Source organism: Dendropsophus ebraccatus, chromosome 1, assembly GCF_027789765.1.
Source record: "Dendropsophus ebraccatus isolate aDenEbr1 chromosome 1, aDenEbr1.pat, whole genome shotgun sequence".
NCBI classification, from domain to species: Eukaryota; Metazoa; Chordata; class Amphibia; order Anura; family Hylidae; genus Dendropsophus; species Dendropsophus ebraccatus.
Genome location: NC_091454.1, coordinates 216,076,431 through 216,088,873, shown reverse-complemented (window position 1 = coordinate 216,088,873; position 12,443 = coordinate 216,076,431).

The following is a 12,443-nucleotide window of genomic DNA, read 5'->3' as shown; positions in this document are numbered from 1 at the left end:
GCTGCGTGTTCACACACAGCGGTCGGGGAAGATGGCCTGCTATAAATCATAGCAGGCCATCTTAGCTTCACGGCACGGGGGGTGGTTAACACCCCCCGTGCTTACGATCGCCGCTATAGGCTGATCAATTCAGATCAGCCAATAGCGGCGATCGGAACCTTTCCGGGTCATCGGCGACCCGATGACCCGGAAAAAAATGGCGGTCGGTGCTGTCCGAGGACGGCACCGACCGCCATTACTGTAAAAAGTAATGGTGATCGCCGTGCCACCGGCCCGATCGCCGTGAACGGCCGGCCGGTACCGGCCGGCCATTCACGGCGATCGGGCCGGTGGCACGGCGATCAGAGTCCCACAATATAGTAAATACCTGCCCTGGACCCCTCAGCTAGGTAGCCGAGGGGTCCAGAGCAGGTATTTGTACATTACTCACCTGTACCGGGCTCCTGATCGGCGTCTTCCGGGTTCGCGGCATCCTCGTCTTCGTTCGGGTCTTCGGCTTCTTCCGTGACGTCACGTTCGGCTTCTCTCGGCTATTTTCGGCTCCAGCGTCGGCTCTTTCCGTATTTTGCGCTCTGCTGCCCTCTAGCGGCTGATATGTGTAATACACTTATCAGCAGCTACAGGGATGTTCAAATGTAGAAAAATTTTTTTTTTTTTTTTTTCAAATTTTTTTTTTTCTATTTTCCGCACCCTATCGCCGCTGAGTGTTGATCAGCATCGCACGAAAGTGCGCTGCTAATCAGCAACTCCTCCTTTTTGGCGTAGGGTGTTTTTTTTCTATATTCTACTGCCACGGTCTGCTTATAAGTGCCGCACATAAGTGCGGCATTTATCAGCAACTCCTTTGTTGGCGTAGGTTTTTTTTTTATACTTACTGTAAAAAAACACGTAAAAAACACTACATTACACCACACTACATTGAATAAAGTTTGACACTACACCACTACATACCCCATATACCAATCCCCGTATAAAGATGGCCCCCAGGGTGTTTTCGGCGTCAGAGGGATACGTTATTATTACCTCCGACACCGAAACAGCCAGTGAGGATGAATGGGGGGTCCTTCGTTCCTCCATTCATCCTCATCATCCTCATCCTCCAATGACGTATCTGGGGGTAGCGTAGCGTACGCTGCCCCCCAGACACATCTTTTCCGCCAGTACCGTCCCAATAAGAGATGACGGTATGGTGTGAAATTCTACAAACTCTGTGAGCGTACCTCAGGGTACACTTACAGATTTAGGGTACGTGCACACTGCGGAATGGCGAAGGATAACCCTTTGTGCATTCCACAGCTGGCACCCACCGGCGGACTGATGCGGGCATGTGTCTCCACCCCTGTCATAGAATCCATTCTATGCACGGGCGGATTCCATCGTCCATCCAAAGAATGAACACGTTGGACGGAGAGCGGAATCCGCCCGTGCATAGAATGGAGTCTATGACACGTGTGGAGACGTGCGCCTGCATCAGTCCGCCGGTGGGTGCCAGCTGTGGAATGCACGAAGGGTTATCTGTCGCGATTCCGCAGTGTGCACGTACCCTTAGAGTGTATGTAGGAAGGGACACCCGAATCCAGCCCCCAGATGCCCCCCTCCCCCCCATCCTCGGAGTTAGTGGGAAGATCGTCCGGGAACTGATCTTCCCACTGCTGGATAAAGGTCACCACCTGTACGGGGATAACTTTTATACCAGCGCCCCCTCCTCTGGTCTCTCGCTGCCCTGTAGCTTGCGGCACGATCCGAACATATCAGAAGCAGTAATAGCGCCCTAATATTTAGCAGCCATGGAGCGGACCCAGCACTTCTGGATATGAAGGACCCCGTATCGCACCAGGGCAACATTTTCCAGGTGACGTCCCCCACACTGGAGAACGGGAGACCCCAGAAGAAGTGCAGAGTGTGGTGTAACAGGGGGATCAGGAAGGACGCCATTTTCCCGTGTGACACCTGTCCTGATCCCCCCGGCCTCTGCATACTGGATCGCTCCAAGGTGCACCACACGTCACTGGGGTTCTACATTATCTAAATTCTGTCCCTTATTCCTATTTCAGGGGTCACGTTGATCCGGGGATTATTCTGATCGCCATTATGGAGTCAGGAAGGAATTTTTCCCCAGTGATGAGGCTACTGTCGTCTGCCTTAAGAGGGTTTTTTGCTTTCCTCTGGATCAACACAGATTGAGTTTGATGGACACCTGTCATTTCCAACCTTATAAACTAATAATTGGCCTAATACCCCCAAATAAATTAGAATTGTCCCTTTTCCCCAGCTAAGTAGGTATGGCCGCCATTTCCATTAGAGGATGCCATGTCGCAATTACAAAGCCTCTGTGCGGCCAGGACAGTAGAAACCCCCCACAAGTGACCCCATTCTGGAAACTACACCCCATAAGGAATCTAAGAAGGGGGGCAGCGGGGATATGGCCCCCTGGTGACGGCCACATTTGGGACGTGAAAATGAAAAAAATTGTATTTTTTATTTTCTCGGCACATGTTCTACGTAAGTGCCCGTCACCAGTGGGGTCCATATGCTCACTGCACCCCTTGTTAGATTCCTTATGGGGTGTAGTTTCCAGAATGGGGTCACTTGTCGGGGGTTTCTACTGTCCTGGCAGCACAGGAGCTTTGTAATTGCGACATGGCCTCCATCCTCCATTCCAGCCTCTAAATGGCGCTCTGTCCCTTTGGTGACTTGCCCTGTGCCCATATGGCACATTATGTCCACATGTGGGGTATTTTCGTACTCAGGGGACACTACCCTACACGTTTTGTGTTCATTTTCTTTTTTAACCCCTTGTGGAAATGGAAAAAAATCAAGGCTAGACCAACATTTAGTGTAATTTTTGTAAAATTTTTACTCTAAATCATTAATCTTGTCATGTTTTTTCATTTTCACAAGGGGTTAAAAGATAAAAAAAAAACATTTAATGTGTAGAGCAATTTCCCCTGAGTACGGAAATACCCCACATGTGGACATAAAGCGCCATGCGGGTGCAGGGTAAGCCTCCGAAGGGAAGAAGCGCCATTTGGTTTTTGAAGGCTGGATTTGGATGGAATGGATTTCGAGGGGCCATGTTGCATTCAAAAGGCCCCTGTGTTGCCAAGACAGTTGAAACCCCCCACAAGTGACCCCATTATGGAAACTGCACCCCTCAAGGAATGTAACAAGGGGTGTAGTGAGCATATGGACCCCACTGGTGACGGACACAAATGTGGAACAATGTGGCGTGAAAATGAAATATTACATTTTTTACACTATAATGTTGGTTTAGCCTTGAATATATCATTTTCACAAGGGGTTAAAAGAGGAGAAAAAAAACAAAATGTGTAGAGCAATTTCCCCCGAGTCCGTAAATACCCCACATGTGGACATAAAGCGCCATGCGGGTGCAGGGTAAGCCTCCGAAGGGAAGGAGCACCATTTCGTTTTTGAAGGCTGGATTTGGATGGAATGGATTTCGAGGGGCCATGTTGCATTCAAAAGGCCTCTGTGTTGCCAAGACAGTTGAAACCCCCCACAAGTGACCCCATTATGGAAACTACACCCCTCAGGGAATGTAACAAGGGGTGTAGTGAGCATATGGACCCCACTGGTGACGGGCACAAATGTGGAACAATGTGGCGTGAAAATGAAATATTACATTTTTTACACTATAATGTTGGTTTAGCCTTGAATTTATCATTTTCACAAGGGGTTAAAAGAGAAAAAAACACACAATATGTGTAGAGCAATTTCCCCCGAGTCCGTAAATACCCCACATGTGGACATATAGCGCCATGTGGGCGCAGGGCAAGCCTCCGAAGGGAAGGAGCGCCATTTGGATTTTGGAGGTTGGATTTGGCTAGAATGGATGATGAACGCCATGTCGCATTTACAGAGCCCTCCTGCTGCCAAAACACTGGAAACCCCCCACAAGTGACCCCATTCTGGAAACTGCACCCCTCAAGGAATCTAACAAGGGGTGCAGTGAGGATATGGACCCCTTGATGACGGGCACATTTGTGCCATGAAAGTGAAAAAATGAAATTTTTCCCTTTCACGTCACATTGTTCCACATTTGTGCCCGTCACCAGTGGGGTCCATATGCTCACTGCACCCCTTGTTAGATTCCTTGAGGGGTGCAGTTTCCAGAATGGAATCACTTGTGGGGGGTTTCCAGTGTTTTGGCAGCACGAGGGCTCTGTAAATGCGACATGGCCCTTGAAATCCTTTTCAGTGAAATTCAGCTTCCAAAAGCCAATTGGCGCTCCTTCCCTTTGGAGGCTCGTCCTGTGCCCCCTTGGCACTCTATCGCCACATGTGGGGTATTTCTGTACTCGGGAGAAACTGCGCTACACATTTTTTGTCTTTTTTTGCCTCTTATCCCTTTAAGAAAATGAAAAATTGAAGGCTAGAACAACGTTTTAGTGTAAAAAATAAATTTTTCTTTTTTCACGCCATATTGTTCGGAAAATCTGTGAAGCACCTGTGGGGTCCAGATGCTCACCGCACCCCTTGTTACATTCCTTGAGGGGTGTAGTTTTCTAAATGGTGTCCCTTTAGGGGTGTTTTTTAGGTTTTGACACCCCAGAGCCTCTGCCAACCTGAAGTGGTACAGTCAAAAATGACCAAATATAACGGAGGCGTTGAAATTCACTAGGCGCTCCCTTATATCTGAGGCTTGTGGTTGCGTCAAATAGCGCAATAGGGCCACATATGGGGTATTTCTATAAACTGCAGAAACGGGGCAATAATTATTGGGGTGCATTTCTCTGGTAATAGGTTTATAATTATGAAAAATATTGGATTACAATAAAATCTCTGCACAGAAAATTAAAATTTTCAAATTCCTTACACACTTGGCTTTTATTTCTGTGACTCCCCTAAAGGGTTAAAACACTTTCTGGATATGCTTTTGCAGAGTTTGGGGGGTGCAGTTTCTGAAATGGGGTGCTTTGTGGGGCTTTCTAACATACAGGCCCCTCAAATACACTTTAAACCTGAACAGGTCCCTAAAAATATCTGATTTTGAAATTTTACTGAAAATTTGGAAATTTGCTGCTAATGTTTTAAGCTCCCTATTGTCTAAAAAAAATGAAAGATCGTTTAATAAATGCCGCCAACATAAAGTAGACATGTTGCTAATGCTATTTAATATATAATTTATGTGGTATAACCACTTTCTGTATACGCAAAGAAGTTTCAAAGTTGGAAAAATGCATTTTTTCACATTTTTTAACATTATTTGGGTTTTTTTCATAAAGATTTGTTATGAGTATCGACTCCAATTTACCAGAAATGTAAAGTACAATATGTCACGAGAAAACAATCTCAGAATCAGCCGGATAGGTAAAAGCATCCCGAAGTTATTAATGACTAAAGTGACACTGGTCATATTCATAAAATTTGTCTCTGTCATTAAGGCCATTTCAGGCTCTGTCCTTAAGGGGTTAAATATGTGTGACATTGTATATGTGTGTACTATATAATGTGTAGGTGTGCATGTGTGTGTACTGGATACTACTTCCCCCTCCAGCCATACACACAACTACTACATGGCTGGGGAAGGTAGTAGTTGTGTGTATGGCTGGGTAAGTAGTAGTTGTGTGTATGGATGGTGGGGGTAGTAGTTGTGTATGTGGCTGGTGGGGGTAGTAGTTGTGTGTATAGCTGGTGGGGGTAGTAGTTGTGTGTATGGCTGGCGAGGGTAATAGTTGTGTGTATGGCTGGCGAGGGTAATAGTTGTGTGTATTGCTGACGGGGGTAGTAGTTGTGTGTGGCTGGGTGAGTAGTAGTTGTGTGTATGGCTGGGGGAGGTAGTAGCTGTGTGTATGGTTGGGGGAGGTAGTAGCTGTGTGTATGACTGGGGGAGGTAGTAGCTGTGTGTATGGCTGGGGGAGGTAGTAGCTGTGTGTATGGGTGGGGGAGGTAGTAGCTGTGTGTATGACTGGGGGAGGTAGTAGCTGTGTGTATGGCTGGGGGAGGTAGTAGCTGTGTGTATGGTTGGGGGAGGTAGTAGCTGTGTGTATGACTGGGGGAGGTAGTAGCTGTGTGTATGGCTGGGGGAGGTAGTAGCTGTGTGTATGGCTGGGGGAGGTAGTAGTTGTGAGTATGGCTGGGGGAGGTAGTAGTTGTGTGTATGGCTGGGGGAGGTAGTAGTTGTGTGTATGGCTGGGAGGGTCGGGTGATGGGTGTTGGATGTCGTCTGGAGGAGTGGGAGGCTGTAGGAGCTTTATGTCACCATGGGGGGGGGGGGGGGCGCCGAAAAAATATGGCTGGGAGGGTCGGGTGATGGGTGTTGGATGTCGTCTGGAGGAGTGGGAGGCTGTAGGAGCTTTATGTCACCATGGGGGGGGGGGGGGGGGCGCCGAAAAAAGTTTTGCACAGGGCGCCATCTACCTTAAGGCCGGCCCTGGAGATAGTAGATGGTTTAGTGACTTATGAGGACGGTTTCTGTGCTGCACCTTGAAGAAACAAAGGTGATGGGGGTTCAGGAAGGTAAAGAGTGAGTGTGAACAGTACATGGGTGACGGAAGGAGAGAGGGGCTGATGTCGACAGAGTCCACAGGGGGAATGGGCGGGGATAGGTCTGTAGACATAGGATTAGCAGGTATAGAGAGATAAACAGCATGATGAGAGTAGTAAAAGTTAAGTAGTTAGTAGGTCTATGGAATACATGTACAGTACTCACTGGTTTTTCCTCAGAGGTTTCTTATGGTTTCCTTCTGGTTTAATTCTGGTCTAATTCTAAAGTGGTCACTTATGAGGTCACCTGCGATGGAGCGAACGATGGAGTATTCAAAAGACCAGTGGTCAAAAGACCAGTGTGCCCACTCTTATAGTTCTATGGCTATGATTAACTGACTCCAAAAGGCTGAAGTCACGATAGTCCGGGAGGGTCACTACACCACTCTGGCCATCCGTGACTTCACTATCCCAAGGGACCCCGTAGCAGCTCGGCAGGACACTGTCCACAGGGGAAAAGGGTACAACCAGCCTTCGAAAATAAAAGCAGGGGTGCCACCACATCTGTGTGCCTCACTGGCACTGGCGTCACGAAGTAACATCCTAAGGCCGGCTGTATCTCGGCCAACCACCACCGGAGTGGCGTCACACGCTACCATCTAGCAAGTGACCGGCCAATGCTCCGACACAACATCACTGGGGATCACCAGCACGTCCACAACGGTCAATACTACAGGTTTTTGTCATGTAAAAAAAGAAAAAAAAAATCTGACGAAGAGGAATCATATCAGAACATTTTCCACCCTCATTATCAATAGACAGTTGTATTTTGGTGCTGAAATAAAGGCCGTCCAGAAAGTCATTTTCTATTGTGGGAGCATAGCCTTAATGTCACCTATAGGCTATGTTCCTACAATGTCGTTTTTTTGGCTGTTTGAGTCCAAATGACGGCTGTTATTTCCTAATGACTGCCGACATTTGTACGATTTGAGCTCAAATGGCTAAAAAAATGGCTATGCATGGGCAGATTCCACATTCGGATTGCGGAATCGGCCCAGTCATAGAATAGTGTCTATGGAGCCAGCGGGTTCTTTTGGTGATGCAAATTGTTGGCTTTGGGCCAAACATACCTTTTTTTAAAGGGGTTGTCCAGTGAAAATCTTTTTCTTTTAAATCAACTGGTGTCAGAAAGTTATATAGATTTGTAATTTACTTCTATTAAAAAAATCTCAAGGCTTCCCATACTAATCAGCTGCTGTATGTCATGCAGGAAATGTTTCCTTTTCAATCTGTCACAGTGCTCTCTGCTGACATCTCTGGCCGAGACAGAAAGGATCCAGAGCAGGAGAGTTATTCTATGGGGATTTATAGAAAACTGAGACAAAGTTCCTGTCTCGGCCAGAGATGTCAGCAGAGAGCACTGTGTCAGACTGAAAAGAAAACAACATTTCCTGCTGGACATACAGCAGTTGATAAGTACTGGAAGACGAGATTTTTTAATGGAAGTAAATTACAAATCTATATGACTTTCTGACACCAGTTGATATGAACGAAAAAGATTTACGCTGGACAACCCCTTTAAGTTCATCCTTCAACTGTTTCCCACAGGCTTCTGGCAGACTTGATGTAGGTTTTAGCAAAACATAGCAAAGCATGAATGTTCTTTGTCAGTAAAGACTTCCACTTTGCCTCCCTACCACACAACCCAGACATATGAAGAAACGGGAGGTTGTAGAAACGGGAGGGTGCAGTACACAACCAGGACTTGCTAGAAATTCCTGCAACTCCTGTAATGTTGCTGTAGCTTCTTCACAGCTTCTGGACCAAATCTTTTCGTATCTTTTCATCAATTTTTGAGGGACGTCCTGTTCTTGGTAAAGTCACTTGTGCCCGATTTTAGGCACCTTCTGATGACGTCTTCACTGTGTTCATTGGTATAACTAATGCGTTGTACCCTTCTCGTGGCTGTTGCAGTTTAAGGCTATGTTCACACTACGTAAGTCTCCGGACGTAGCGCGTTCCGTGAATAAGCGGCCGGAGATTTACGTAGTTTGCGTACAATGGAAAGTATACGATCTATGGCTGCACAGTTCACACTACGTAAGAACTTACGCCCGGATTGTGCGCAGCGCCGTAAAAAATTAGCCAGACCATTGTTTGAGGACGGAAATGCTGTAACTTACGGCCGTAGCGTAACATGCGGTCCCGTACGTAGTGGTGATTTCTTCTTTTTTCCACTTTTCTTTGCCGATCCAAAAGGTTCTGTGGGGTGTCCGGGGCTAGCCCAAGATTTCCAACTAAAAGACCGCTGTCAGATAGCTACGTAGGATGCTCGGGAAGCGTAAGTAGACTACGGGCGTAAGTTCGCGGTCCGTACGTAGCCGGCCGCAACTAGCGAAAAATCCCGGCCGGAAATTAACATGTATATGTCCGGCCGCGAAAATATGCGGCCGGACATATACGTAGTGTGAACATAGCCTAAAATTTAGATCCTTTGATGTGCTGTAACTATTGGAGACTTTCTGTTTTAAAATACAACTAGAACAGCTCCCAAAACAGCTGAGCTTTATATACAGTTAAAGTGTGTGTTTGGTCGGGACCCTTTTTTGCCATTGCCCGGGGAAGGTGTGGGTGAAAACAATTCTATCCACTTACCTCCCTGGCTCCAACGTTGCCGCCCGCATTCCACCTTTTTCTGGTTCCAGGCATGCGCCCACTTCCAAGTGTTGGGATGTCTCAGGCCCGCTTAGCTATTTAGCGGATGTGGTGGTGTCTGCCTTGCGCCACACTGAATGGCTGAGCCCCCGGTCGGGGATGGTTCTCCTCCTGACAGTGAGTGATTATTGTCAGTGTGTCCGTCAGGCTGCTGGAAGTTGTAAGATAGAGGTGGACTGTGTAAGAGAAAGCACAGAGCCCCCCCCACCCACCCTCTCTGGTGCTGATGTTTTATTGTAAGTTTATGCCTTTTTGGCCAATATCTGTGCCCCTCTCCCCCTGCAGCATGGTTGTTTTTCTCTTTCATCTCCCCCCTAAGCAGCCACATACAAGACATGTATCCCACCTGTGCAGCCACATACAGTACATGTATCCCACCTGTGCAGCCACATACAGTACATGTCCCCCACCTGTGCAGCCACATACAGTACATGTCTCCCCCCTAAGCAGCCACATACAGTACATGTCTCCCACCTGTGCAGCCACATACAGTACATGTCTCCCACCTGTGCAGCCACATACAGTACATGTATCCCACTTGTGCAGCCACATACAGTACATGTCTCCCACCTGTGCAGCCACATACAGTACATGTATCCCACTTGTGCAGCCACATACAGTACATGTATCCCACCTGTGCAGCCACATACAGTACATGTCTCCCACCTGTGCAGCCACATACAGTACATGTCTCCCACCTGTGCAGCCACATACAGTACATGTCTCCCACCTGTGCAGCCACATACAGTACATGTATCCCACTTGTGCAGCCACATACAGTACATGTATCCCACCTGTGCAGCCACATACAGTACATGTCTCCCACCTGTGCAGCCACATACAGTACATGTCTCCCACCTGTGCAGCCACATACAGTACATGTATCCCACCTGTGCAGCCACATACAGTACATGTATCCCACTTGTGCAGCCACATACAGTACATGTCTCCCACCTGTGCAGCCACATACAGTACATGTATCCCACTTGTGCAGCCACATACAGTACATGTATCCCACCTGTGCAGCCACATACAGTACATGTATCCCACCTGTGCAGCCACATACAGTACATGTCTCCCACCTGTGCAGCCACATACAGTACATGTCTCCCACCTGTGCAGCCACATACAGTACATGTCTCCCACCTGTGCAGCCACATACAGTACATGTCTCCCACCTGTGCAGCCACATACAGTACATGTCTCCCACCTGTGCAGCCACATACAGTACATGTATCCCACTTGTGCAGCCATATACAGGACATGTCCCCAACTGTGCAGCCACATACAGTTTATGCCTTTTTGGCCAATATCTGTGTCCCCCTCCACCCTGCAGCATGGTTGTTTTTCTCTTTCATCTCCCCCCTAAGCAGCCACATACAAGACATGTCTCCCACCTGTGCAGCCACATACAGTACATGTCTCCCACCTGTGCAGCCACATACAGTACATGTCTCCCACCTGTGCAGCCACATACAGTACATGTATCCCACTTGTGCAGCCACATACAGTACATGTCTCCCACCTGTGCAGCCACATACAGTACATGTATCCCACTTGTGCAGCCACATACAGTACATGTATCCCACCTGTGCAGCCACATACAGTACATGTCTCCCACCTGTGCAGCCACATACAGTACATGTCTCCCACCTGTGCAGCCACATACAGTACATGTCTCCCACCTGTGCAGCCACATACAGTACATGTCTCCCACCTGTGCAGCCACATACAGTACATGTCCCCAACTGTGCAGCCACATACAGTACATGTATTTCACCTGTGCAGCCACATACAGTCAGTGGCGGTCTTTGGCACCAAGCACCCCAAGCGATCGCTTGGGGCCCCCAACATCCAGGGGGGCCCCGCTCTTGTGCTCAAGACCGCTGGACAGGGCCGCTGCCCCGCTCACTGCTGCCATCTGAACTGTAACTATGAGCCCTTGTAATGAGCACTCATAGTTACATGCGGCAGCACTGACAGGGCGGGAGACATTGGCTCCCTTCCTGTCAGTCACTCTTGTGGCCGCAGGAAGGGTTTTCCCTGCGGTCACAAGTGGCAGCTTTGTCCTTGTGGTGTCGGCGCTCCAGTGACATAACTGGAGCATCAGCGCCAGAACAAGGGGAGTGCGGCCTCTTGTGAACGCAGGGAAAACCCTTCCTGCGGCCACAAGAGTGAAGAGAAGAGGAGACGCCCGGACCCAGGTGAGTATAAGTGTTTGTTTTATTGTGTTATATACTATATGGGAGGGGGAGCACACAGGGGTCTGTTTAACTGGGGGAGCCCACATAGGGGGTCTATATAAATGGGGGGAGCACACAGGGGGCTATATAACAGGGGGAGCACACAGGGGGGCTATAGACTACTGGGGCTTCACAGAGGGGTCTATATACTACTGGGGGCAACACACAGGGGGTCTATATACTACTTGGGGCAGCAGAATGGGGTCTATATACAACTTGGAGAGCACACAGGAGGTCTATATCCAAGTGGGGGAGCACACAGGGGGGCTATATACTACTGGGGGAGCACACAGGGGTCTATATACTACTGGTGGGGCACACAGGGGGTCTATATACTACTGGGGGAACATACAGGGGGTCTATATACTACTTGTGAGGCACACAGGTGGTCTATATATAACTGGGGGAGCACACAGGGGGCTGTATACTACTGGGGCAGCACACAAGGGGTCTATATAATACTGGTGGGGCACACAGGGGGTCTATATACTACTGGAGGAGCACACAGGGGTCTATATCCAAGTGGGGGAGCACATAGGAAGTCTATATCCAAGTGGGGGAGCACACAGGGGGGCTAAATACCCCTGAGGGAGCACACAGGGGGCCTATATACTAGTGGGGCAGCACACAGGAGGTCTATATACTTCTGGGGGAGCACACGGGGGGGGGCTATATATAACTGGGGGAACACACAGGGGTGTTTATACTACTGGGGGAAGCAAACAAGGGGTATATACTATTGGGGGCAGCACACAAGGAGTGTATATTACTGGCGGTAGCGCACAAGGGGTGTATACTACTGGGGGCAACACACAGCGGTCTATTGTTTTGGAACGCGTGACGAGGTGGGGGGGCAGACATAACTTTGCTTGGGGCCCCAGAAATGCCAAGACCGCCCCTGCATACAGTACATGTATGCCACTTGTGCAGCCACATACAGTACATGTATCCCACCTGTGCAGCCACATACTGTACATGTATGCCACTTGTGCAGCCACATACAGTACATGTATCCCACCTGTGCAGCCACATACAGTA